This window comes from Delphinapterus leucas, chromosome 3 (genome assembly GCF_059928025.1).
Source record: "Delphinapterus leucas isolate spDelLeu-1000000601 "Yukka" chromosome 3, BTC_Dleu_Yukka2, whole genome shotgun sequence".
Taxonomy (NCBI): Eukaryota; Metazoa; Chordata; class Mammalia; order Artiodactyla; family Monodontidae; genus Delphinapterus; species Delphinapterus leucas.
This window is the reverse complement of record NC_143131.1, coordinates 4,860,183-4,887,356: the sequence shown is the minus strand read 5'-3', so window position 1 is coordinate 4,887,356 and position 27,174 is coordinate 4,860,183.

Genomic DNA, 27,174 nt, shown 5'->3' with positions numbered 1-27,174 from the left:
TTCCTATTAAAAGGGTTAATTATACACCCCATCCAATAAAACCGAGTGAGGTAATGTCTTGTTTATCCAATAATCCAAATGTTGACAAGCCAGTTACACAGAACACAGCTACAAAACTTCAAAGAGGGAAGGCTGACCTCAAGACTGAAAGGAGACCGACTTCAACCAAGTCCCTGCACGTAACTCTACAAAAACAATAAAGTGTGGAATTTCAGAAAATAAAGAACTTTAAGGATCATTTACCTCATGCCTCTAATTTTAAAGATGAGAAAACAGGAGCCTAGGAATGTTACATGGATTATTGGGCAGCACGCAGTTTGATGGTTTGTGCCCTGTAAAACAGCCCAGGTGGCATCTGCAAGTTCCAGGCGGCTGTGCATGTCTTGCTTGGTGCTGAGGAAGAGGAGAGCATGGCTGTGGGTTTGGAAGATGTTCGGCTGGGTGGGATTCCAAGGTGACGCCATGGGTCCCCCTCCATGAGGACGTGCTCTGTAGAATCCCCTCTCTTTGAGGGGGGGCCGAGCTGTGGATATGTTGGGATGGCCCTCCCATGGCTTTTGCTTCCTAGGGCTGCCATAAAGAGCACCATAGATTGGGCAGCTTAAACAACAGGAATTCATTGTCTCATGGTTCTGGAGGCCAGAAGTCCAAGATCAAGGTGTCTGTTGCTCGGGCTGGTTCCTCCTGAGCCAGTGGGGAAAATCTGTTCCAGGCCTCTCCCCTGGCTTCTGGGTGTTTGCTGGCAAACTTTGGTGTTCCTTGGCTTCTAGAAGTATCACCCCCATCTCTGCCTTCACGTTCACATGACATTCTCCCTGCGTGCGTGTCTGTGTCCAATTTCCCTCTATTTATAAGGACACTAGTCCTATTGGATCAGGCCTACCCTACTGACCTCATCTTAACTTGACTACATCTGTAAAGACCCTATTTCCAAATAAGGTCACATTTGCGAGTACTGGGGTTAGGACCTCAACATTTCTTTTTTTGGGAAACAAAATTCAAATTATAACACCTGTGATTAGGTTTTGTTCTATGGCAAAGGTAAAGGTATTCTGCAGGTGTAATTCAAGTCCTTGATGAGTTGGATTGCAGGTATTCAAAATGCAGATTGTCCTGGGGCACCTGACCTCTCTGGGTGAGCCCTGTAAGGAAGGTCTGGAGGAGACAGGCTCCAGGCAGAAGGTGTGCTGTGCTCTGGTCTTAAAGAAGAAGAGAGAACTGAATGACAGGAGAGGGCAGCAGCCCCTGGGAGCTGTGAGGCTCAGTCCTACAGAGAAAGGAAATGTCCCCTCCCCCAGCCAACACCTTGACTGCAGCCTGGGCCACCCTGAGCAGAGGGTCCAGACTCCTGACCCTCTGAAACTAAGGTAATAAATGTGCGTAGTTTTAGGTCACTGATTTGTGATAATTTGTTATGGAGCAATAGGTAACTAATTCAGAAGGCACCGTCCACCTGCATCGCCTTGACGTCCTCATGGGTGAGGCTGGAATACAAAGCCTACCTCAAAGGGCCATTTTCAGAATTAAATATATATTAAATAAACATAACTTCTATCCCAACCTGCCACCCAAAACTTTCTCCTCATTTTAACAAACTAAAAGTAAAATTGAGTAACCCAGAACTATCAAAGAAAGGCAAACTTTGTGATGCAAGAAGTCGAAGATATTTGAAATATACATTAGACAGATTAATGCCATCATGGCTTAATTGAAGAAAAAAATTGCCAAAAGAAACATTCTAGTTCATTGGAAGATGCAGTTTTACAAAACCTCCATTTTAACATGCCAACAGCTAAATGAGTTATTTTGCTGATAACCTTCAGCTGCAGAAGTGATGCTACATCTCACAGATCAAATTTTTAGAGCAATTTTCTCAAAAGTCAAAATAAACCTATAAACTGTCATTGTTGTAACAACTTTTATATTCCATTGCTACTTATGTCCTATTTGCAACGCTTCACACCTCCGTTCTTGCCTTCAACATAATTTGTTCCCTGTAAGCAGTGGTCTCAGTGCCTTTCTGGGGCCTGGGAACAAAATGTAAACTTTCCTCTTTCATGGAGCTTACTCTTGAGCAGGAATGATCAAAACATAAAACATATCCTAGCCTTTATTCCTCTCTCAGCACCTAGTGCATGTCTTCATTAAGCCATGAAGACGTTCTCTAGCTTTTGTAATACACATATTATGAAAACAAAGATGTGCCTTGGCTTACATCTTCCATTTCTTATTGATGGTGTGGATGAGACACCTTATTTACCACTGAGCTCGCTCTGTGTGCATGTGGCACAGAGTTTGAGGAGAATATTTGGCAATTAGGAGCAGCCCTGTGTCTGGGGTACCACAGCCTGGGAGTCACTTGTCAGAGACATCGTCTGGGCTGAGTTTCGGATTCTTCCCTGTAGACAAAGGAGTAACATCCACTTCTCAGGGTTGTTTGGAGACTAAAAAAAAGTCTTGCACATGAAAAGAATCTGTGTTCCAAGGCACTGGGAGTTGCAGACCTACCATTCACACCTACTTGATTGTAAAGTCCTTTAGTGCATAGTGTATATTAATCGTCATTTTAAAAATAAAATCCTTTTTATTAAAAGAAAAAATCCAATAACTTTGATATATTTAGACTCTGTAAACACATAAAACAGGTGTCAGAGAAGACCTGCTTTGGTTTGTCCACCAGAAGTTTCCGTGCGACACTCAACTTTGCCCATTTCGCCCTGCAAGGGTGAGGCCCCCTTCCTCTCTGTCCACTTCCTCTCTCCATCCCACTGTATTAATTCTGACTTAATGAGGCCCCAGTTCACTCTCTTCTTACCCCTCTATCTGTGTTTGAGCCGCTGGAATCTCCCTGGTGCAGTCGTCTGGAGCAGATGCCGTGGAGCTGCAGAGCACGTCAGAGCGAGAATGAGGACAGGGGCAAGACTGCAGATGTAGGAACACGGGCCCTGAATGAACTTGGTCTTCAGGACTCAGGCCCTCGGGGTCTCATATGCATCGTACTGTGCTGTTCTTTCTCTCATCCTCAGACCTGCCCCACCCTTGTTTCCTACACTTCCATGCATATGTGGACTTTGTTCATTTGACAAATAATCATCAACCCCTTCACATATGTTAGACACGGGCTTGCATTTGTACTCCACTTTGTGATCTACAGAATAATGTCAAGACACTTTCCTAGACGATTTTCCCAACCAGTCTATAAGGAAACAGGGCAAGAATTTTTGTTATTATCTCCACTTCCTGGATGATATCCACATCAGCCTAACCCCCTTACGATTCCCTCCCTGCAGCTGGAAGCATCCAAGGAGCCTTTATGAAGCAGGTTTCCCTGACGACGCCTCAAATTTTTCTCCAGTTCTTCATCGTGGACCACCCTGCCATCTTGTTCACATCTTGCTTTGATGCTTCTTCCAGTCCCCAAAGCAGTTAGCATTTTGGCCAATCACATTCAGGGACCCTGCATCACTGCCTTTGCCAACTTCCCACCCCCTGGGTCTCAGGAGGGCACAAAGAAACACAACAGAAGTCCGGGTGAAAATCTGTGTCCTCCACATCTGGGCTGGGAGCTTTCCCTGCCACTCTGAGTTGTGGTCCTGAGCCTCACTGATGTCAGAGGTTGCTCTGTTATGTGAGTCCTTGCTTTAAGCCCTTTAGCTTAGGAGCCAAATTATGAGTGCATTTTTATTCTTAGAGCCAGAGCAGACACAATCAATTTCATTTCAGTGCTCTGATCATAAACCTCCATGTTAAGGTTGCCCCTTTAAATCAAGTGTTTATGGGTCCTAGAAGCACCACCTGGAAATTTTACCTTAAGGTCCTAAAGTCATTTGGCTACAAATTACTTAATATTCTCTTGCTCTTATTTCCGTGGTCTGGATTTGATTATTTCTAATTATCATAAATGCCCTTCTGCATGCCAGAATTGTACTGTTACAGCTACTCCATCAGCCGAATATTTTATGTTCATGCTCAGAATCAAAGAGAGCAGAGTTCTAAGTCACGCACGTCTTCCTAGCCCAGGGCTGAGCCATTTAATAACCTTCAAACCTCTTATCCTGCAACAGAGGAAGACTACAAGTGGCTCATCCTTTTCCTCATTGTGGTCAGTCAGATTCTATCATGGGCTGTTGTCTTTTCCTCCTGAAAATAATCGCTGACTTCACACAAACAACCACGATAGATGTGAGAGGATTCTTTGCTATTAGCTTGGATTGTGGCTCCTTTTGTATATTTTATAGTCGTGTGAATCGTGGTCCCAAGTACAATTTTGTGTCGTCCCCAGCTTTCGGAGGGGTCACGGGAGATGACACCTGCTGGAATTTGATTATTCCAAGAAGCCCAAGGAGCCTGGTCCAACTTTGGGCAGCACTCCTGGGCATAAAACACCCAGAATCGATACTTTATTGCCCAGTCTTACTCCTGACCCCTGCTTTTCAGTCCAGCTCATCCTGCAGGCTGAGTAGTCGGAGCTGTGGCTCCTCTGGGCTGTCAAAGGTGCAGGATAAGAAAGCTGAGTTACAGCAGGAGGAGAGACGCAGGTCACTCCCTGACTTGGTGATGACCTTTTCTGCTCTGAAGACCCCTGCTTTCTTCAAGAGTGAGCCAACCTGACAGAGGCAACACCCAGGCTGGAGGCTCTCATGCATCCTTTTCACTCTGTATTCACAAACTAGAGACACTTTCCCTCTGCTCCTCTTTCCCTTCAAAAATTCTGATGTGCTTCCCAGTTTAATTTGACAAACACTTCTGCCTGGGTTGCTTGCTGTAGGGTCAGGTGTACAGGGCCATTAGGAATGGCTGGACCTGTCAACGTTTCTCCTTTTAGGCCTTTGTCCAGTCAGACCCAAGCTCCAGGGATTTGGTGACTAGCAGAACAAAGCTGGATCTCTATCATACTCTTTTCTACTTTACCTTTAAAAATCCAAATAAATCATTTGCTGACTATGATTAAATGGAAATTGTCTATAATAAGGAATCAAAGGAGAATGAAGCAAACTCTTTCAAATATCCTGAGCTTCTAGAAAAGGAGGTGGGATCAGATGACTTAAATTTATAACACAGATTTTGATGCTTTCAGTCTTCAGTTTCTTCCAAGATAAAAATTTCTAAACAACAGAAACCACTCATAGTATAGAAATAATTGGGACTAGGATTTCAATAAATAAATGATGAATTAACAAAATATAGAATTCTTTATTTGATCTTTAATCATTAATATGACTATTAATAACCTTTGCATGGCTTGCTATGGTCCCACAGAGCTAGAAAAAACATTACCTGCTAATGATCGTAGCTGTAAATTGAATGGATCATCAACATTTGTATAAAACAAACAAGTAAACAAAACAACAGGGAAGAGGTCTGTGGGACAACACTAAACATTTTGTGTCCTTGAAGGCAAGGGAGGGGTCCCACCAGCCACAAGGAACAGGACCCTGCAGAGGCTGCCGGATGTCAGTGCAGCAGCCATGGAGACCCTACTCCCTAGAAGGACAATATCATTGTCACCTGCCACAAAGAACTCAGAATAAAAAAATAAAAGCTCCTGAACACAGCATACAAGCCTTTTAGGAAATGCAAATATCACCATCACTTTTTCCCTTAGTCATCTTCCTACAGCCAAGGATCCAGCCACTCTGATCACTCATAAATCTTTTCTACAGCCAACAGGATTTTTCTAAGAACTGATCTCACAGCTGTGAGATACTGTAGATAGGCAATTTTAATATCTGTCACCTGCTGTATTATTGCAGCATCATACCTGTTCCTTTTATTGAAGAGTTTTTTTAGCCATTTATATTCCATATATTTATGGAATTTATATATAGTTATTTTATATAATTATCAAGGGGTTTGTTGTTAATAATTGAACCCTTAATATCTTGCGATTTACTCTGAGTAACACATGAGCAATATCATTATCAAACAGTTAGATATTTAACCAACTTGTCAAAGGCAGTTTCCTATTTACAAATTCTGTTGAGAGTATCAGCTATATGTTCACAGATAGCTGAGAAATTTTGCTTTCAAAATAAAGAAGCAAATGCTTGTTATGCCTGAAACTGTCCTTTAAAAAATGTTCTTTTGGGAACAGTATTGTGACATGATCTTTTTATATTAAAATAATTGTAGAGGCTTCCAGTATGTCTGAATTTTCTTTATGTCTAATTGCATTAATTCAGGATCTCCTACCCTTAATCACAAACATGTCAATGCTGCTACAGTTGTCAAATCTGATGAATAGACTTATTTCTTAAATCTCTGCTTTTACCCCCTCTTTCACATGCATTTGCTCAATGAGCATAACTCTAAATCATCTTAGTCGAGGAGGGAACAGCCAGCGTATGTTGGGAAATGTTTCATTACCTGCTGCCTGAAAAGAAGAAAACACACCATGATTCTCAGCGTTTGTTGATTTCTCTGATATATACGCTCCCTGCAGAGTCAGGTTCAAGCTACCGAGGTGTCAGCACCAAGCAGAGTTGGGGAGATGGGAAGAAATGCGCACAATAAACTCTCTGAAGTTGTTTAGTGCCACATCCAGTTTTTTTTCAAAAAAGGGAAATGAAAAAGGCTATAATGACCTCCTTGTCTCAAGACCTTGCTCATGCTCTTGAGTATGGAGAGCACTAGACATTTTTTTTCTTCCATCCCGTAGAAAGTTTCGTTGCACAAGTCCTGCAGCCAGTTATTCCTACCTGATGATTGTTCACCAACACGTGAGGTGAATGCAAGTGCACGTGAGCTTTCTAGGTTAAACCTGTGCAGCTCTATCCTCCCACTGTGCTTCAAGACATACGTGCATTTGTTTCCTTCTCTCACAAGCATGGTGCACTAAACTCTTCTTGTGGTCATTGACACATCATGGGGAGGACCTGGGAAACCATGTTCTGCCATCTTTATTCACCTAGAAGTCACTGTGCCAACCTACTTCCAGAGGAAGAGCCTAGGGACTAGTGGAATCTTCAGGGCTGTTTCTCATGTTGTCTGGGGAAAGAGGGCGTGTGTTTTGTGGGTTGAGGGTTTGAATATTAAAATTGCTTGAGAACGCCAGGGTATAGCTCTACACGATGGAAGAGGAAATACTAGCCCAAGATCCAGGAGTGAACAGTATCCAGATTGCATCCTTAGTCCAGGCTCTTGGACTGGCTGTGAGCTGGAAATAAATGATTAAGAAATGGGGCCACTGATGCCCAAGCATGGGCCTATCGTGTGTCCATCCAATTTAACCAAGTTGGGGAAAGATTGATCATCCTTCAACAATAATCACCATAGCTCCCTGCACCCTAGTGGTCTTGGGGTAGCTGCTTAGAGCCTACTTGTATGAGAGATATCAGAGGCATGAAGAGTCAAGGTGATAAATGAGTTAAGAACCCAGTGTTCTCTCTTTGGGTGTGAACAGTTGTTTTTCTTGGGTTTTTGCATAAACCCCCAGAGAGCTTAGAAATGCAGGGAAGATGGAACGCCATAGGGAAGGTACTAGGCTGCTTACTAACATGTAGAGGGGGCTACAGTGATTAATTAGAAACAATGCAACACCTACAATATGTTATGAAACAGTTTATGATAATTACATACGACAATTTTGTACTGTTAAACGGGCAAGTACTAGTAAACGTGACTTAGTTAATAGGAGCTGTCTACATGGATTGTGATTTTTCTTAGAAATATGCTTCACATGGATGAATTTTTCTCTCTGCAATTAATGCTGACAAAGCAATGGCATCCCCACTCCCAGTGGGGATCAGTACTGCAGATGAGTGAACTTCTCTGTGCTTCTTCTTCCCTTTCTGTGAGTTTAGTCAGATGTTCAAATGTTAAGACCTTCTTGTGAGGACTGTTTATAGCAGATGTTTGTGCAATCCCATAAGAACAGACCCAAAAGAGGATATAAAATAGGGCCACGATGAAGAGTAATAAATTGATTAAAAGCGATTCAGAAAGCACATGGAGATCCTGAGAGTGTGAACGAGAAATGGAACATTTGATAGATGCTGCCATTGATCTTTTGGGAGAATGGAATTTGAAAGTGGATTTTGTTTGGAGTATAGAGTTCTCTTAGGCAGAATGCTTTTGCTTCGTAACAACTAGTTTTTCATTTAATTCATTTCATTTAATACATTCTCTTCCAGTTTTAAAATAGGTTAAAAGTCAGTATTTGTCCAAGAAAATGGCCATACCCATTTTCTTCTACATATTGTCCTGGCTTTCTGCTGCTAATAGGGTCAAGTTTGGGTTAGATGTCATTGCCCCTAAGGGACATTAATTTTCCTTGTGGTGAATTCTCTTTGTCGACATGAGGAGAGTCAAACCCAGGCCAAGTGTGAAAAAGAATGAAGACAGAGGAACAGGCTATTCAAATAGTCAGTAATAGGACAATTATGACAAGTATGGCAAGATGTCAAGATCATCACCTTTGCTCTCTGTCTATATAGTCATGCACATGGTACACATCTTCAGTGACTCTGACCAAGGCTTAAGCTCCTCCACCCTGAATAAATTCCATGGGTGATGACGTCATCTCCTTTCTCCTCCTCCCCCCTCCTCCTTCTCCTCCCACTCTTCTTCTTCTTCTTCTTCTTCTTCTTCTCCTTCTCCTCCTCCTCCTCCTCCTTCTTCTTCTTCTTCACATTCTTGGGAAAAGTATAGTATAAACTAAACATACAAAAAAGTACTTACGATCACAGGAAAATTATTATACAAATAGATTTTGGCCTGTCTGGTCCTTTGTCTTTTTCTTGCAAAGGATGGCCTGGAAGATGTTTGTTGCTATCTGTGTCAAGTAGAATCTCTAACTTTAAGTTTATGTAGCTTCTCCCCCTCTTAACCATGGCGAGGGGTCAAATATCCTCTTGCTTAGAGTTTTAAATTGATTTGTTTTTCTAACATATGATCCAAAGTACATCTTGTTATAGATAAATTTTACATAACAACACTGTATGTGAAAATAGGCCCTGAGTTTGAATTTCTTGTGTTGCTTTGGTATCAGCAGGAAGCTTTGAAGGGATGGAGATTTCATCTGGAGCTACTCTGAGCTCACTACCCCTCACCATAATGCACAATACTAAAAAAAAAATGTGTGCTGAGGACAGCAAAGAGGGAGGGTCCCATTACCATCTGTGACTATTTCAGGATGCTCTGTTCTTGATGCTTCATGTGATGGTGGTGGCAGCCCAAATGGACACACCATTTCACAGCCTTTTCAGAGGCCACATAATTTGTACCACACAACGTCATGAAAATTTTAACAGCATGTTTTCACTCCAGTGATAATGGCCATGGCTGAAATGTACTCAACATCAGCCCTGGGCTCATGAAGAGGTGAGAATTTATCTTTACACCATTCGTCACCCTCAATGTTTGACTTCCAAGACTTTCTTTACTACTCTCTGTTTTCCAGCATGAGCACCAACTAATCAGACAAAATAATACATGCTTTTCTTCATCTTTTTGTTTCTTCTCTTGTGGTTTGATGATTTTCTTTAGTAGTATGCTTGTGTTCCTTTCTTCTTAGTGTTTGTGTATTTATTGAAGGTTTTGAATTTGTAGTTACCTTGGGATTCACCTATGTTGAACTATAACTATATGTACTTGTTTTATGTTGACAGTCATTTAAGTTCTAACACATTCTAAAAGATCTACATTTTTAGTTCCCTCCCCCAATTTTGTGTTTTTGATGTTATATTTTACATCTTCATGTTTCTCCCTTAACTATTTATTGTAGTCATAGGTGTCTTTTGTAATTTTTTCCTTTTCTTTTCATACTGGCTTATTTAAGCCGTTGATCCTCAGTCCTTAATATATATATATATATATATTTTTTTTTTTTTTCTAGTGGGATTTCTCTTTCCTATTGATTCTTACTTCGTTTCCAGTTAGAGAAGACACACAAGATAAGGATGTCCACAATTGCCACTTCTATTCAACATAGTATTGGAAGCACTAGTCACAGCAATAAGACAAGACAAAGAAATAAAAGCCATCCAAATTGGAAGGAAAGAAGTAAACCTGTCATTATTTGAAGATGACATGATACTCTACATAGAGAACCCTAAATTCTCCACACAAAATCTATTAGAACTAATAAATGAATTCAGTAAAATGGAAGGATACAAGATTAATATACAGAAATCTCTTGCTTTTCTATACACTGATAATGAACTACCAGGAAGAGAAAGTAAAATAAAATGAAACAAAACAAAAACAATCTTGTTAAAATTCCATCAAAAAGAGTAAAGTACCTAGTAATACACTTAAATAAGGAGGTGAAAGACCTATACTCTGAAAACCATAACAAACATTGATAAAGGAAACTGAAGATGATACAGAAAATGTATGTAAATGATAATCTGTGTTCTTGGATTGGAAGAATTAATATTGTTAAAATGACTATACTACCCAAAGCAATATGTAGATTCAATGTAATCCATATCAAAATAACCATGATATTTTTTCACAGAACTAGAACAAACAACCCTAAAATTTCTATGGAAGCATAAAAGACTCTGAATTGCCAAAGCAATCTTGAGAAAAAAGAGCACAGTATGAGAAAGTGGAGAAAAATCATTACATTATAACTAAGAGTGGAATAAGTAGCAGGTTGCCCATCCTAGATCAGTTTCCAAAATGCTGACATCGAGGGGGTCAACTGGGCAAGATGGCATTAGTGGGAGTGGGCATGACTCATTGGGTAAGTGACACATTGCAAGGTGAAGAGGATCAAAGAAGATCAAGATCATCAAAGAAGGTATTGATTTGGGGTTATAGGTTAGAAATAAGGATGAAAGGAAAAAAAAATAGAAGCAAACATTTCTTTTCTTATAAATGAAGAAATTGAGAAAAGATAGAGTAGGTATCATTGGCTGCATAGATTAGCAAGACATTCAGACACTTATGCTCTCTAGGTCTCACTACAAGGGCAATGTTCACCAATTTCTATCTTTTCTCTCCTATCTGGTGCCGAAGCAAACCAGCAACCTCTGCAGGAATGAATTTGAGTTCAAATAAAGGATTGGGTAAGAAAAGAGATGTATTTTACAACTGCCACATAAAAAAGAGCTCTTTAAAAAGAACATCTATTCCCTACCATGTACTATTTGTTTTTATTTTAATAATACTTGCCCCAAATTCCATAACAACCCACAGATTGTGTTCACAGGTGTTGTGTCTCCTAACCCTCCCAGTAGCCCTACATAGGAGAGGGGATGGGGGAGATGACCCTGGTGAAATATGAAACGGTTCTACAGCAAGTAGGTGGCACTATCCAGACTTGACCATGACCATGAGTGTTCTAAGACGAGTGCTCCTTGACTCTAAGCAGCTTGTGCAATTTCACCTCACCATGGACTCACAGGAACCATAAAAATGAAAAAAAATACCAGCTCTATATTTCATGTCAAATTTATACATTTTACTAGACACACTGCATTTCTGATGTAAAACCTGGGTTGTGAATACATTCCAAGTGATAAAGAAGATATCTAAGATATAAAATGTCTTTATGAAAATAGCTGAACCTCTAAGATCAAAGGCAATAATGTTAATTGAGGAACATTTTTTTTTTCTATGATCCACTGGTAAACACGTATTTTTTTTTGTTCTTGTCTCTTTAAAGCTTATACTGTAAAGAGTATTTTGTTATACCCATTATGTTAATATCTTAAGAATTTTCAACAATTTAAATATTTTGGAGATCCTTTCTTAAATTAAATCTATTCCATCTGAAAGTTGGTGTGTGAGAGAAAATAAAGGGGAAAAAAGAGAAATGTTAACACTAGGAGAGAAGACATAATTAAGACTTAATCACAGAGCAAATTTTACAGAGGAAAGTCTATAACACATATGACATCTACATTAATACAAAGTAACTTCCATTTTAATCCATGTTGTTACAATATGTACAAAACAAATTAATAAATTTGGGGATATCTTTTTAAAGTGTCAACAGAACAATGAATTTTAGTGAATGCCAGTTTTGTGGTATTGATGGTAATTGTACACGTCCTCATCTGCTTATGAAAAATTAGATAATTTTATCCAGCTTGCAAGTAATTTTTCTTTTTACACCATGCAACTGAAGTGGTCTGGCCATTCCGTTCTCTGAGACTATTCTGTGGGAACCATTGGTTGGAATGTCTAGACACCTTTAAACCTTGTAGAATTTCCTGACTGGAAAGAACCATGACAGTCATTTTGTACACATCCTTGACAATGAGAGAGCTTTGCTGGACCTCCTTTGCACTGCTCTCAACTCAATAAGCAGCAATTTTCCATTTAATTTTGCACCTTCTTTACCTTTTGTTCAGAACTAAGGTTAAAGGTGGTTTCCTTTGTTAAATACAAGGTAAAAGGTCCAATGTGTATATCGTATTGTCAGTTACCCTTACAAATATCCGAGCATGTTTAATATTCAATTTCCAAATAATCAAGTAGAATAACTCAGTGACAGTTTGTTTACATAAAATGTCTTTTTTGTTGTTTTTGCTTCCTTTAGCATTAAACAACTATCTTTTGAGTGTCTGCTAAGTGCTAGGGATATAGCAGTCAATTAAAATCAGGGTTAGGCTTTGACTTCCACTTATAATGTAGAAAGGAGTACAGAGTTTTGCTTCAACCCTAATGAGGAGAAGGCAATCAATCTACTAAATTTCATTTAAGAGAGATGATTCACAACTCAACCAGGGAAACAAAATCCCATAGAGAAACAAATCCCTCAAACAAGAGGCAAACAGACTAGCTCTCTCCCTTTGGTGGAGCACAGAAGAAAGGGGTGGCCCCATTTTAAGTGGATATCAAGAACTTAGATATAATTGTAAAGAATTCTTCTAGACTCAGTGCTGGCTGCTATGTTAGTTTGGAGTAACTGCCCACACCCCACCACGAAACAAGCAATGTTTACATTCACTTGCAGTCATTTTTCCATAGACCTTTATTGTGGACACATATGAGAAATCTAGGGGAGGGAAGAGGATGGTGTAGGTATACGGGAGGTAATGGGGGCTCCTGGAGGACAGGTGTAAAGCCTGCCTATAGGTACAGAACAGTTTACTTCCACATTTCCAAGAAAGTTTCTCAGTTCATTCACAGTCTGGAAATTATTTTCCCACAAAGTTATGACATGAGTAGAACAATTATTACTGTAGACAACATGGAGTTAGGATGAAAATGCATTCATAGATTTCACATCCAATCAACCACTTAAATCTCATCCTTCACCCCAAATTGTCCAAGATCCCAGAGAATTTACACAGTGTAGAAGGTCTTTCTTTATATCTACTCTCAAGCAAGGGTGGTACCAGATTCTGATATGTGACTGTCGCCTTTGCTTCAAGTGACCAGCCGGCCTGTGTGAACAGTTTAGGTTTCTGCTGTCTTAATATCAGGCATGTCGACCACTCAAGGGCATCTTACCAACCCAGGTAGCTGCTCAGGCCATCCAGGTACCTTGAAAGGAGCATAATCCTTTTATCATTCCTCAATTTGGGACTCTGGTTTTATCACCTCTCTTTTACCCCACTGATGATGGAAACATTCCTGACCTAGAGTAATGGGATGGGTGAGCGCCCAACACTGGACAGATGAGGATGACAGAGTTTATTGGTGACATGAACCCACAGTCCAGGGAAGGACAGTGCACACAAGGCAGGACCTCAAGAAGGTTGCACTTGGGACAGAGTGAAGCAGCAAGACCTGCAGGGGGGCAAGCTTTGTAGTAACAATGGCGTGGGGTGCCCCCATGATTGACTTGTTTGGATAACCCCCTGGGAACTGACAGCACTGCTCAAATATAAACAGGAGGTTCTCCCAGTCCTCTCAGTAAGCAGGGTGGTCTGTCTGGAAACTATCCACTGGAGCAAGTGAGAAAGGACTTTGTGGTGAGGACAGTCATATCAGGTGTAGCAGAGATCAAGGCAGCACAGAATATGGGCCTTTTCTTTTAGGTCCTTAATCACTGGTGCCCAAGGTTTCAGGAGTAACAAACCACCTCTTAATGTTGAGTCAGGAGTCATTGTCAAATCTGTCACCTTGCTGACCCAGAATCTATGTCTCCTTCCCTCCACCCTGTGTACTACTTATGCCTTGGAAAGTATTTCTTCTAAAACTTGAAAAATCCCAAATTCCTCTTTCTCAAATAGTGGGATCCAGCTCACTGTTCCCACTTACCCTGGGGGACTCTACTCACCTGTCTTGAGGAGGCCACAACCACATCAACTCATGTGATTTGAATTGTCCTCAGTTAATTTCAAAGGGTTCACACCTTTCCCTCTGACATGACCAAATTCAAAATTGAAGATTTTCTGCATTTCTCTCGCTAGAGAAGGAAGTTAAACCACCATGTGTAGGTCATTCCATTCATATGATTCTCACTTACTAATGAAAAAATAGGGCATAAAAATAGAGGGGGCATTACAAGATAATCCCGCTATTAAAAGTTAAAGCCACTGTAAGTTTTGATATCTTTCTCCTTTTGTACATATCAGTCAATAATCCTAACTAATAAATGCACACCTTACACACAGTCATAGTTACTTCATGTATCATCTATCCATTGCTCTGTAACACATTGAAAAGAAATCTTAGTTAAAAACAACCATTTTATTTGCTTAGGTGTTTCTAGATTAGAAATTTAGGATGGGATTTGCTGGAGAGTTTGTTGGCTGATGTCACTCGGGGTCACACATCTGGTGGCTCATCTGAGACTAGATGGTCCACGATGGCTTCATGCACCTGTTGGGGGTTGGTACTGGCTGTTGATGGGTCATGTGTCTCCAGAAGAATAGCCTGGATTTCTTTACGTGGTGGCCTGGTTTCAAGAGCTAGAAGTTTCAAAGACCCTTGTTGCCTATGCCTGGTGGTTATGTAACATCTCTTTCAAGCCCGACATCTAGACTAAATTCAAGGGTTGAGAAGATAGACTCTGCTTCTTTATGTGGGGCGATGAAAATGTGGGTGACACTTGATTTACTACATTTAATTTCTATGAAACACAGTTTTATAACTAATTGGTAAAGAGTTATTCTATCCAAAAGATACAGTAGATATTCTGCTGTTATTTCATTAGATATCCATAAACCAGGAGCTCATTTCAAACTCAACAGATTTTTTTTAAATTAAATGTTGATCTCTTCAAATATTTAACATAACATCTTAATAAATAAAAGATTATAGTCCTTATTCCACAAAGGGACCTATCACAGTTTTCTAGCTAGTTCTGCTTTTATTTTTATATTGCCCATCTGGCAAGTGTCTGTCTGAGTGCTTTAGAAGCCAGAACAAAGTTAAATTTAAATAGACAGAAACCCAAGAACACCGCCAAGTCCCAGAGACAGGATTCCTTTTCAGCGAGAGGGGGCAGGGCAGTATAGCTTTTAAAAACTGTCTTTTGAGGCTGAAAAATCTAAGCTCTCTTGCCATCCTGAAATTCATTCATCCTGTGATCTTGACACTATTTGATGACCTTCTGGGTCTCTTCATTGGAATGGGTGTAAAGATGGCAATATGACTGCTTATTGAGGGGTTTAGGTAAGACATTTATGAACTATGAAAATTTCAGGATTTTGCATTTCAGGTGTTGGAAGAGTTCTGATGGGCTCGTGCTGCAGGCCTGGGGGACTCCAAGCACCCTTCTCTCAGGGACTTGTTTTCACAACTGGGCATCTAAGCCCCTTGCAATTCTCCTGGATTTTACTTTAATCCCAGGAATGCACTTTGCCCCTGGAAGAGAAGTTTGCTTCAAAGCAGCAGGAGGATGACTGAATCAGGAGGGACGCCTTCTCGCCACCATCCCACGATACTGCTAGAGTGGAGACCAGGCCAGAACCCCGGAAAGCTTCCAATCAGCACAGGTGGGAAACTCCTAGTCCAGGAGCGGCCGAGGTGCCTCTCGGATCCCACTCGACATCTGCTTTCCCAGAATCCCGAGTTACTTTTTCCCAGTGCTCTTTGTGATGAAAGGTCACATGATGCTTTGTATATCACTTTCCATGTTAATGAAATAGTAGAAATTGTAAAGTACTTCCTCGCAGCACATGAACATTACATTTAGACATCTGGTCTCCTTAGGTTCTTCTTGGCTGTGGCAGTTCCTCAGACTCTCCATGACCTTGACAGTCGTGAGGAGCACAGGTCATGTGTTTTATAAAGCTCCTCTCAATTGGGATTTGTCTGATGGTTTTCTCATGATTGGTCTGGGGTTATGGGCTTTAGGCCACGGAGGAAAAGTGCCATCTCATCACATCGTATCAGCGGTCCATGCGCTCACTGTGACTTTTCACAGATGGTGTTGACCTTGATCGCCTGGCTGAAGTCATGTGTGTCGAGCTGCTGTCAAGTTCCCCTGGCCCATACTGTACTCTTTGGAGCTGAGTCACGAAAGGCATCCCACACTTAGGGAGTGGGGATTTATGCTCCAGCTTCTGAGTGTGTAGTATGTACACAAATTAGAGGGAATTCTCCTATATTGGGAGAAATTATGTCTTCTCCTTTACATCCGTTTTTAGGATAAAATAAAAACTATTGTGCCAAAGAAAGCCACCGATGGCGTGGTCCTGCCCACCTCTGTGGCCTCACTTCCCTCCACTCTCCCCATCCTCGCTGTTCTGTGCCCCTTTGGTCTTTCGATGCTGCATTCATGCCAAGCTCATCCCACCTCAGGGCTCCAATGCCAGCTGGTCCCCCTCTGAACACTCAGCTCTACCTCTGCGAGGCTGGGTCAGGCCAGGCTAGCTATCCCAACATGCTCCAGCAGGTCACAATTCAACTATATACACATATCTCCAAAGCCACCATTTGCTTGAAATTCAGAGAAGATGTTATCTATCCTCAGAAGAGCTTTCTGAAACATATTATACTTGATTTGCTTTGGTTTGTCATTTCTGTTATCCCTAGATTCTGTGTGAAAATGTGTTCCTTGCTTCTTAATGCATGAAACTGGGATATTCATGAGTCAATTGAAAATCACTCATCCATAGATATATATATATATATTTTGTGGTCATACAATACAGAACTTCGGGGAAAGAACTAAATCTAATCCCCCCAAAGATTGGCATTAAAATTAGTGAATTAACATATAATATAAGTGCTGTATTAGTCATATCTGTGATTTTTATCAGTTACATGTAATTTTATTTACTTACAGAAACATTTAACAAGGAATTAGAAATTGCACATCACTTTACCAGCCTGTGACAATCATCTTAAATAAGATTATATGTATTCTTCCAGGCCCATTTTCTATCTACATTTTTGCACTAAGTTGAAGAAAAAGAAACACAGTCCAGAGGAATTTTATTCCATTTACAAAGTGCAGTAGACAGGATGGAGTTATCAACCCAGGACGACTGTCCCCTCTGGGGACACCTACCTCCAGCACCAAGCTTTGGCTATTTGAAAACCTGCCTTGTACGGTCAGACCTTCAGGAAAATGCATTTCCACATCACTAATTCATTTTTTTTAAATGGTGAGTGATTAGATCATTTATTTTAATCTGACACTTGGACAAGATTTTTGTTTGTTTACTTATTCATCTGTTACTAGATGCTTTTAATTCCTAAAAAGCTCCTAAGAAGACATGATGGAGCTATAAGAATTTACTCCAAGATTCTAGCAGCAAAACCCAGGAGGATTCTTTTCTCTACTTAGAAACTTAGAAGAGCTGGTGGCCAGCGTTTACAAGCCAGGCTGTATATTATACCAAGTAAAATTCTCAGGTCTAATTTCACTCTATTGATGTAGATAAATGCAAAATCTATACAATGTTAAGGAGATTTCTCAGATTCCTATTAGAAAGTCACTATTACAAATATAGTAATGTTTCTATTGAAAGTAGGTAATTTTCATTGCCCAAGACAATGATTGACAAATGATGGTAGATGAATTTCCTTGATGACCACGTGTGCTTGATTCTGGAGGTGCTGAGCTGGTGCTCTTTCTTTGCATACCTGAGCATCGAATGAACTATTGAGGTACAGAGATTGAGGCTCCCTCGTGAGTGGTAAACAGGGCTGTGGACAAAGGTTCCCTTGCAAAGATAAAATGAGCATGGGACAAGATGAAAAGTTCAAAGCATGATGGATGGGCCGTCCCCACTGAAGGTCACACAACCAGGGAGAATCAGCCACTTAAAATGTATTAGACAAAGTAGTGGAAAATAACAATGCCTTCTCTTTTTGAGCTTCGTGGGAGGATGGATGTGCCTAATGAGAGGAGGTGACACTGAGTCTTTATCATTGGGGTCTGAGCTGGGGACGGTGGTGATGTCGTTGGCCAAGAGTGATGTGAACCCCAGGCAAGAGGCTGCAGGACTCCTGGGCCTCACATGTGTGTGCATGTACCATTGCCATCACTGTTACTGATGTAGGTGCTGTTACATCCTGAAGGAAACTGAGATCAGAAAACAGTCAGACCCAGAAGCCAACTAGGCTAAAAATGGAACCAGTAAAGTGACAAAAATCTGGTCCATGGTGGTGGCTTGAAAGTCCAAACAGCTCATGCATGAGCAAAAGTGTATTGGGTTTTTTATATACTTGTTATTTCTCCTGGTCACATTCAAACTGCTCAGAATCTGGTGTAATTGCCAACTTAGCGTTCTCTCAATGAGGAGTAGAAGCAGAATTAATGCAGATCTTGGGGCTGAAGGAAATGAGGATTTCACTTAGAAGAGAAGTTTCACCTTGACATCCCCAAACTGTGATTGCCAAGGTTTCAGGGCCTCCAGCTGCAGACTGGAGGGGTGAGAAATGTTGGAGATTGAGATCTTCCAGCCACCGTTTCCAATTATGCTTGGAGAATTGGCATTAAAAAATCCAAAAAAGTTTCAGTTTAGTGAAAGGCTGATATTATTTACTAACTAATGGAAAAGTAAATTGTGGCAGCTTTAATGCAAAAGTAATTGCATCTGTACACTGAAATGACACCATTCTTACAAAGTAGTTGCTCATCTGTTTTGAAATGTTTTTGGTCGCAACAATGGCTCACACACACAACCAAGTGGAAACATTTATCTATGGAAAATTGACGCTGAAGAAACCTAATAGATATGTTTCCAACTCATTCTAAGTTGGTTTTAATTATGGATGGCAATTGTTTCTACTTTCTGCCACCCTTCTCAGGTGTAGCCGAGGATCTGTGAAATGCTCTTTATATAATCTCAGTGAGGCTAAGAGATGCAGAGATTGTCCTAGTAAAAGTTAACGTGAGCAACAGGAAGCAGCAGAACTATATGGAGATAGATCAAAAGGGAGGGGTGAGAAGGAGGAGAAAACACATCCCAGAACATGTGCCCAGGAGGAGGAAGCAGGCCCCTGGACCTAGAGTCCCTGGCACTTCATTATGGTACCTGACAGCAGGTAGGAATTCCATACATGTTTATGGGATTGAAATGCAAGGAAGGGCTAAGGTCAATGACTTCTTCAGCCTCCACCTGCTGCTAGAGATGGTGTGCCCTGTCCAACTCCTGAGCCTTAGACAAATCATGAATGGATTTGGCTCATTCAAAGCTTCCAAGTTTTTCATGTAGGTTGAGAGTCATGATGATAAACGTCATCAGAACCACCTGAGCTCAATGTTACAACTATTTGAGTCAGGAAGGCATTGTATATAAAATGGAATTTCAGCATTTAAAATTCTCCTAAAAGAAAAGTTTTACACAGTTTGAATGACAATCTGGTCAAAGAATGAGTGCTGGATTTATACATGGAATACTCTACAGTTATTATAATCAAATAAGTAACACCAGCAAAGGTTTTTGGAAATATAACAGTGAAAAATCTTTAATGACGCTTACTAATATATATGAAATGATTTTGTCCATCATAACACTTAAATTATAAATGATCATAATTTGTATCATACTACGTATGATACTATATAGGTTCTGAAATATTCCAAGTACAGGAAATTTGTAATAAGAATTTGCACATATGTTAGCTATGTCATCTAAGGAACTCATAACACATCATTACTCTTATTTAAATTTAGAATCAAATTTTAAAGGTGAAGAAAGGCAGGTATTGAAGTTGATGAGAGAAAGCAAAGACTCTCTCATACAAACTGTAGAAGGGTCATCTCACAGGCTGTATCATCCCCATCATGGAGAATTGTGGACAGAAACACCAGCTTTCAGATATGGCTGGTCTGGCTGTGGCCAGGCTGAGCCGAGTCCCCACTTATAAAAATAGAGACATCTGTGTCTGCAATATTTCTATCTAGCTCTTTAGTTCCATCTATGTGTTGATAGTGAAATAATTGAAATTGCCATCTACCAATTTCCATTGTATTTTCCTATATACAATAGGTTGGAATCTTATTAGGAAGGAAATCCATGCATTACTGAAGCGTTTCACTGGCCCCAAAGTGAAGCCAATGGGGAACAGGCTCTGTGTGTCTCTGGGGCATCTGGTCACAACATGGGGACCAGGGAGGCCAAGGGAAGAAAGGATGAAAGACTGAGAACAATTTCAAATTCCAAGAGAAATCCTTTGGCTAAGAATAACGTACCTTCCGTGTCTTTCAAAAATTTCCACAACAGATGGGCTGCCGGGCTGCACTCGCCACGGAAAGTTAAAAACAATAGGGCTGATTTCAGTTACTCACTTGGATTTTGAGGAAATGGAGAAAAACATCGGTCTTAACATTTTTGGTGTTTAGATGAACCACAGAAGTCAGTAATCAGCCGAGACAAAAGGTCAGTAAACCACATGCAGATACGAGAGGGGCACACAGCGCTCTCCAAGCCATGCTTCACGGGGTTTAAATATGTATTTTTTTTCCGTTACAGGCACCTTTTTCTTTCCTTTTTCTGTTAGAGTGAGTGTGGCTCCTATAAGATGTGGGAGATGGATGTTTGCAGTTTAGTCCAGGGTTGGGAACATAAAACATTGTGCCCACAGTTTAGGGCTGAGCCCGGGAGATCCCAGACATCCTGCCGGTTCCTTCCTTCCCCTTCTTGGGGCCACTGTGGTCTCAAAAAAGTCAGCCCATTGAGGCGACAAGAGGACATGGACTTGGTCTCAAATTCACAAATCTGCCACCTTCTCTTGACATCAGAAGTAGCTGCCCCCCACCTGATGGCCCGGGTCTGTAACACACACTCAACAGGAGGAGATGCCTTTCAGAGAAGGTTAGGCCCTCTTGGCTTCTTTCTTTTCTTTATTGAGCCCTGTGGGAAAAATGAGCATCACGTCGTAGAGGACAGCACATCACACCCACAGCCAGCGTTAAGTTCTTCCATCGCCTTCCAGATTCTCCTGCATAATGTCCTCCATGGACTCTACTGTCCTTTTCCAGATGCTGATCCAAAGATGTCCCGGAGAACAAGAGCTCTGATCTCTCTGGAACATTCACGAGTTGGAATGCCGTTAAGGAAACTCTGAATGCTCAGAATAAAGAGAAGCCAAGAAAAAAAAAATGAGTTTAATGTTTTGGGTTATTCTCTTCAGACTCACTTAAGCTGTGATCTTTGTGGTCTTAGGCACCAGGGATGGACGGAGTGGAAGGCTGAGGTCTGCCCCAAAGGCACCATCACACTTGTGGCCCCTGCTGCCCCTTGCCTGGCTTAAAAGCCTTTACAATAATATGATCATGTCCAAGTCAGGACTAAAGAAAAGAGAAGGTAGATATGCTTACTAGTCTATCCAATGGTCTGTTTTCTTTCTTCCTTTATTTAATTCTCTAGCCCCTCTTCCCATCCCTCAACCCCTCATCACGAAAAGTGAGTAATTGTTGTTTGTTGGTTTCTATCATTTAATGTACTTTTTTTTCTTAAAAGACTTAGAAAAATATACGATACAATGTCATTAACTCTAAGTGATGGAAACAAGGCTGTTTGTAATCTCATTCTTTGAATTCTTTTGTACTTTAAAAATATTCTCTGAATAAAAAAATAAAGAAAATAAGACACATGAAAGGGATTTGAAAACTAAAAGCAACCTACAAAGGGAGACCCATTTGACATAGAAAGAGGTAGAAAAGGAGGGTTTGTGCAAATCTGAGTCTGGTGAAAGGACTTAAGTGGAAAATTTCCAAAACCACTGCTTAAAATAAAATGTTCTCTCATCAGGTCTCAAATCCAAAGTGTAGGAATTATGAACCACTAGGTTAAGAGGCTTGGAACAAGGAAAAATAGTTATACACAGAAGATGCCTAATTAAGATTTTATGCAATTTGGACTGAAGGCTATCTTAGTCTCCCCATCATGCACACATGTGCACACAAATACTATCAGTGATAGAACCAGAAGAGTTAACTTTGAGAAGTACAGAGGGCTGGCAAACATTTTCAATGGAATTGGATTTAGAAAAATGTTGACGTTAGCGAAACTTTTCCAATTCAGCTATACTCCGTGGAATTACTCAAATTTGAGTATTTCTTATTGTGGAAACCATGCATCAGGACAGCCTCCTAAACAGGGCTGTAAAAGACACATCCCAGAAGGGATGAAAGTTGAGGTCTGACCATGAGATTACAGGGCTAGCCTGTAATCTGTTCAAGTGAAACCCAGCCTCTGTGTGCTCATGCACTGACGTGGCTTAGCTTATTCCATGCACCCATTTCAACTGGGACCTAAATCCATGATTGCTGGAGACCTGTTCTCTGGTCCAGAAATCACGTGGCCTCAACGATGTGCAAAACCCTCTAACATGGGCAGAAAACCTCAGGATCATCCATGAAAGGAAGCACGGAATTGTCCATTTTAGTGATAAAACTCACAGTTGGCGTGATTGACGTGGAACATTTGCTTCTGTCCTCCTGTCAAAGATGTTAGTAGGATATTAGATAGCAATGGCCTCTTCCTTCTGGAATTGATGTGTCACAAAGTTCAGGAAAGAAATTCCCTACATTCTTCACTGAATCCTGCCCCCCATCCCTGTCTGACATCAGTTCCTGTGGTCACATGATGCTCGTCACACAGCACAGAGCAGGCTAACTTCACCTGCCACATGGGAAGAAAAGATCCCTTTGCTTAGAACCCATTTCCAAAATCTTCCAGGAAGAAGGCACTATGCACAGCTGTGACTATTCCTTGCTTTGTGTCCTTGACACACTATTCAACCTCTCTGTTCTCATTATTCTTCAGACAAGTGGGTGTATTAATAGTAGCCACCCTACAGGAGAGTAGCAAGTATTGAGTGAAAGAGTGAATCTCAGTCACCCAGCTCCTCACTGGCACAGAGCAAACCTCAAACCAAAATAACTGCCATTCAGTGGTGCTGACTAAAAATCTGAAAGAAACCTGCTTTACAAGAGTATGGAAAAGATGGTCTTAACAGGGTAAAGAAGGAGGAGATTAAAAAAAAAAAGAGAGAGAGATAGAGAGAGAAAGAGGAAGAGGAGGAGGAAGAGGAGGAGGAGAATGAGGCGCGGGATAGGCTTTAAACAACAACCACAAGGGAAATCAATTTACATGATCTAATAAGAATGACCCCATGCGCACACCATAGCCCAGCATCCTGTCTCTCGGTACAGAGCCCAGAAGCTCTTGTAGGCATGCCCCAGAATGTCAGACGGTGAGCAACAGTCCCTCCCTGGTCGGAGATTTAATGTTTAGGACAACTGTTGACTCAGTGATATTAGTAATCCATAATGTTTTTATATTAACTGTGGAAGGTGACTTCTTAGTTGTTAACAACAAGAAAACAGATTTAAATACCACAAATTCAAATATTTTTCTCCCCACCAAAGACATCCATGGAACACTGATGGCAAACTGGTCATGCTGTCAAGGGAAGATGTGTCTGGAAGTTTGTTTTTTCATCCAGAGAACTTGAGAAGACATCTTTGTGTTCTGCACATTTAGAGATGAGTCACTGATAGACAGAAATGCTGTGTCATTGTTCAGGAGTAAAGTTTAAACTTACTGTGATTATTAGGCATAATTGGCTTAATTTGGTGGAATAAAAGAAATTAATGGCCCAAATCCTACAAATATATACTGATTCCATCATAATTTAGGAATTTTGTGAGGCTTAATTTTATATGTAGGCAACCAAACCACAGTCCCTTGTCTGGCGGCCAATAAGCTTCTTTGGGAGACACACACACACACACACACACACACACACACACACACCACACTTGCATTGCAGAGCATTGAGGATCATGATAAAGATTCACACAAGTTTTTGCCACAGGAGACAAAAGTGTGAACATTTTCTTTTGCTGGTAGTGACCAGAGAAGTATTCCCAAGGCACATTGACCATCAACTGGACAACAAATGCTAGGTATAATGAATGAGTAATCCCCTGCAGTTTTCCTTGCTTCTCTTTGCCCTGGAAGTTGACCAGAGAGGAAGGAGAATTGACACCATGTGAAAGTCTCTGGAGTGAGAGGAAGAGTCTCTACAGTAGAAATGAGAGCAAAGCACCCTAAAAGTGGGTTTTAAAAACGCACCAGTTGGGGCAGCAGTGTGGGGCCCCCAGGAGTCTCCCCGGAGTCAGGATCCACTGCCTGGGGAATCTGCCCACCTCCTGTAGTGCCAACCCTTGGTGTAAAGAGCTCAGAGGGACATTCTTCCACAGTGAGCATCTCAGATCCAAGCCAGGCCAGCAAGGTGGCCCCTCAATCAGAAGAATGAGTGAAATTATTGGCTTATGGTGAGTTGGCTTCATTGAGGCTGAACTTATTAATTTAGGTATGAAAATGTTCCTTGTTCTTCCAAAATACTTTTGTTGACTTTATTCTTTCAGCTAATTAAGAACTTACTAAGCTGTGACAATATTTATCATGTTAAACCCATTGGGGCTGGCATGCTTTGACTTTGCAAAGCATATAAAGACACACCATCTGGGGAATGAGTGTTTCTCTCTGAAGATTTTCCTCGAGTGTCTGCAGATACACAGCACCCAACAAAGGAGTCATTTCTGGCTGCTCTACACAAATGCTTCAGCATAAACCATCAGAAATGCATAAAATATAGTACTTCCAGTTAAGTAAATGCCTTAAAAAGTAATATCTAGGTGTGTTTATTGTTGTTGCTTTTGTTTCTATAGGTCAATAACAACACCCAACACAAAACTGCAATTCCTTTCAAAGGGGCAGATGGTAATTGAAAACTTGACCTTGCCCTCTCTGCAGAAAGGTGGCACAGACTGATGGGTGCTCCCCAGAGGACCCTCTGCTGAGCTGATGCTCTGAGTGCAATCTCCAATCCTTTCTCACTGCTACTGGGACTTGTTAAGCGGCTGAAACCCGTGATGATTGGAGAAGTGCACTGCTGTACACAGACTTCTGGCATTTTTCAAAATCCGAGGGCAGACAGGTCATACCTTTCATCCTTGTATGTGAGCTTGCCCAGCGTGGCCCAGGAGCAGTGCTCTGAATCACAGCCTCCACAGTGAATACAGCCCTTCCCACTGGGCCACTGCTCTCCCCTGTCTGGATCCCTCATGGGTCTGGATATAGTGTCCAGTACAGACAGTCTCATCCAGACTTACAGCATCATTTACAGGGTCATGGATGGGCTGGAGGACCTTGAAGTATCACTTAAACATGATTCCCTATTGAGAAATTCATTGCCCCCATAGGTGAAGGAAGAATAACGACACAGAATAAAACTGTTTCAGGATACCATTTTATATTTTCTACCTGCAGGGGAAAGTGTGTTATTTAATGGAAAGACAGCTTTTTTATTGAGTATCTTGAAATCCTAAGGATTGGAAACAAAACAAAACAAAACAAAACAAAACAAACAAAAAAAGACTTGGTTATTGTACAGAATAGGATTCTTTCTTTTCACACAGGTGAAAAAAAAAAAGCAAAACCAAAAGTAAAAACAAAGGGACCCAAGTCCCTTTCTTCTGGTATTTCTTTAGTCTAAAATATATTCATGAAATTGGACCAAAATACCCAAAGGAATCTACAGATTCAATGCAATCCCTATCAAACTACCAATGACATTCTTCACAGAACTAGAACAAAAAAATTCACAATTTGTGTGGAAACACAAAAGACCCCTAATAGCCAAAGCAATCTTGAGAACGAAAAACAGAGCTGGAGGAATCAGGGTCTTGGACTTCAGGCTATACTACAAAGCTACAGTAATCAAGACAGTATAGTACTGGCACAAAAACAGAAATATAGGTCAATGGAACAGGATAGAAAGCCCAGAGATAAACTCACACACATATGGTCATCTTATCTTTGATAAAGGAGGCAAGAATATACAGTGGAGAAAAGGCAGCCTCTTCAATAAGTGGTGCTGGGAAAACTGGACAGCTACATGTAAAAGAATGAAATTAGAACACTTCCTAACACCATACACAAATAAGCTCAAAATGGATTAAAGACCTAAATGTGAGGCCAGACACTATCAAACTCTTAGAGGAAAACATAGGCAGAACACTCTATGACATAAATCACAGCAAGATGCTTTTTGACCCACCTCCTAGAGAAATGGAAATAAAAACAAAAGTAAACAAATGGGACCTAACGAAATGTAAAAGCTTTTGCACAGCAAAGGAAACCATAAACAAGACCAAAAGACAACCCTCAGAATGGGAGAAAATATTTGCAAATGAAGCAACTGACAAAGGATTCATCTCCAAAATGTACAAGCAGCTCATGCAGCTCAATATTCAAAAAACAAACAACCCAATCCAAAACTGGGCAGCAGAAGACCTAAATAGACATTTCTCAAAAGAAGATATACAGATTGCCAGCAAACACATGAAAGCATACTCAACATCATTAATCATTAGAGAAATGCAAATCAAGACTACAATGAGATATCATCTCACACCAGTCAGAATGGCCATCATCAAAAAATCTACAAACAATAAATGCTGGAGAGGGTGTGGAGTAAAGGGAACCCTCTTTCACTGTTGGTGGGAATGTAGATTGATACAGTCACATGGAGAACAGTGTGGAGGTTCCTTAAAAAACTGAAACTAGAACTACAGTATGACCCAGGAATCCCACTACCCTGCATATACCCTGAGAAAATCATAATTCAAAAAGAGTTATGTACCACAATGTTCATTGCAGCTCTATTTACAATAGCCAAGACATGGAAGCAACCTAAGTGTCCACTGAGAGATGAATGAGTAAAGAAGATGTGGCACATATATACAATGGAATGTTACTCAGCCATAAAAAGAAATGAAATAGCGCTATTTGTAGTGAGGTGGATAGAGCTAGAGTCTGTCATACAGAGTGAAGTAAGTCAGAAAGGGGA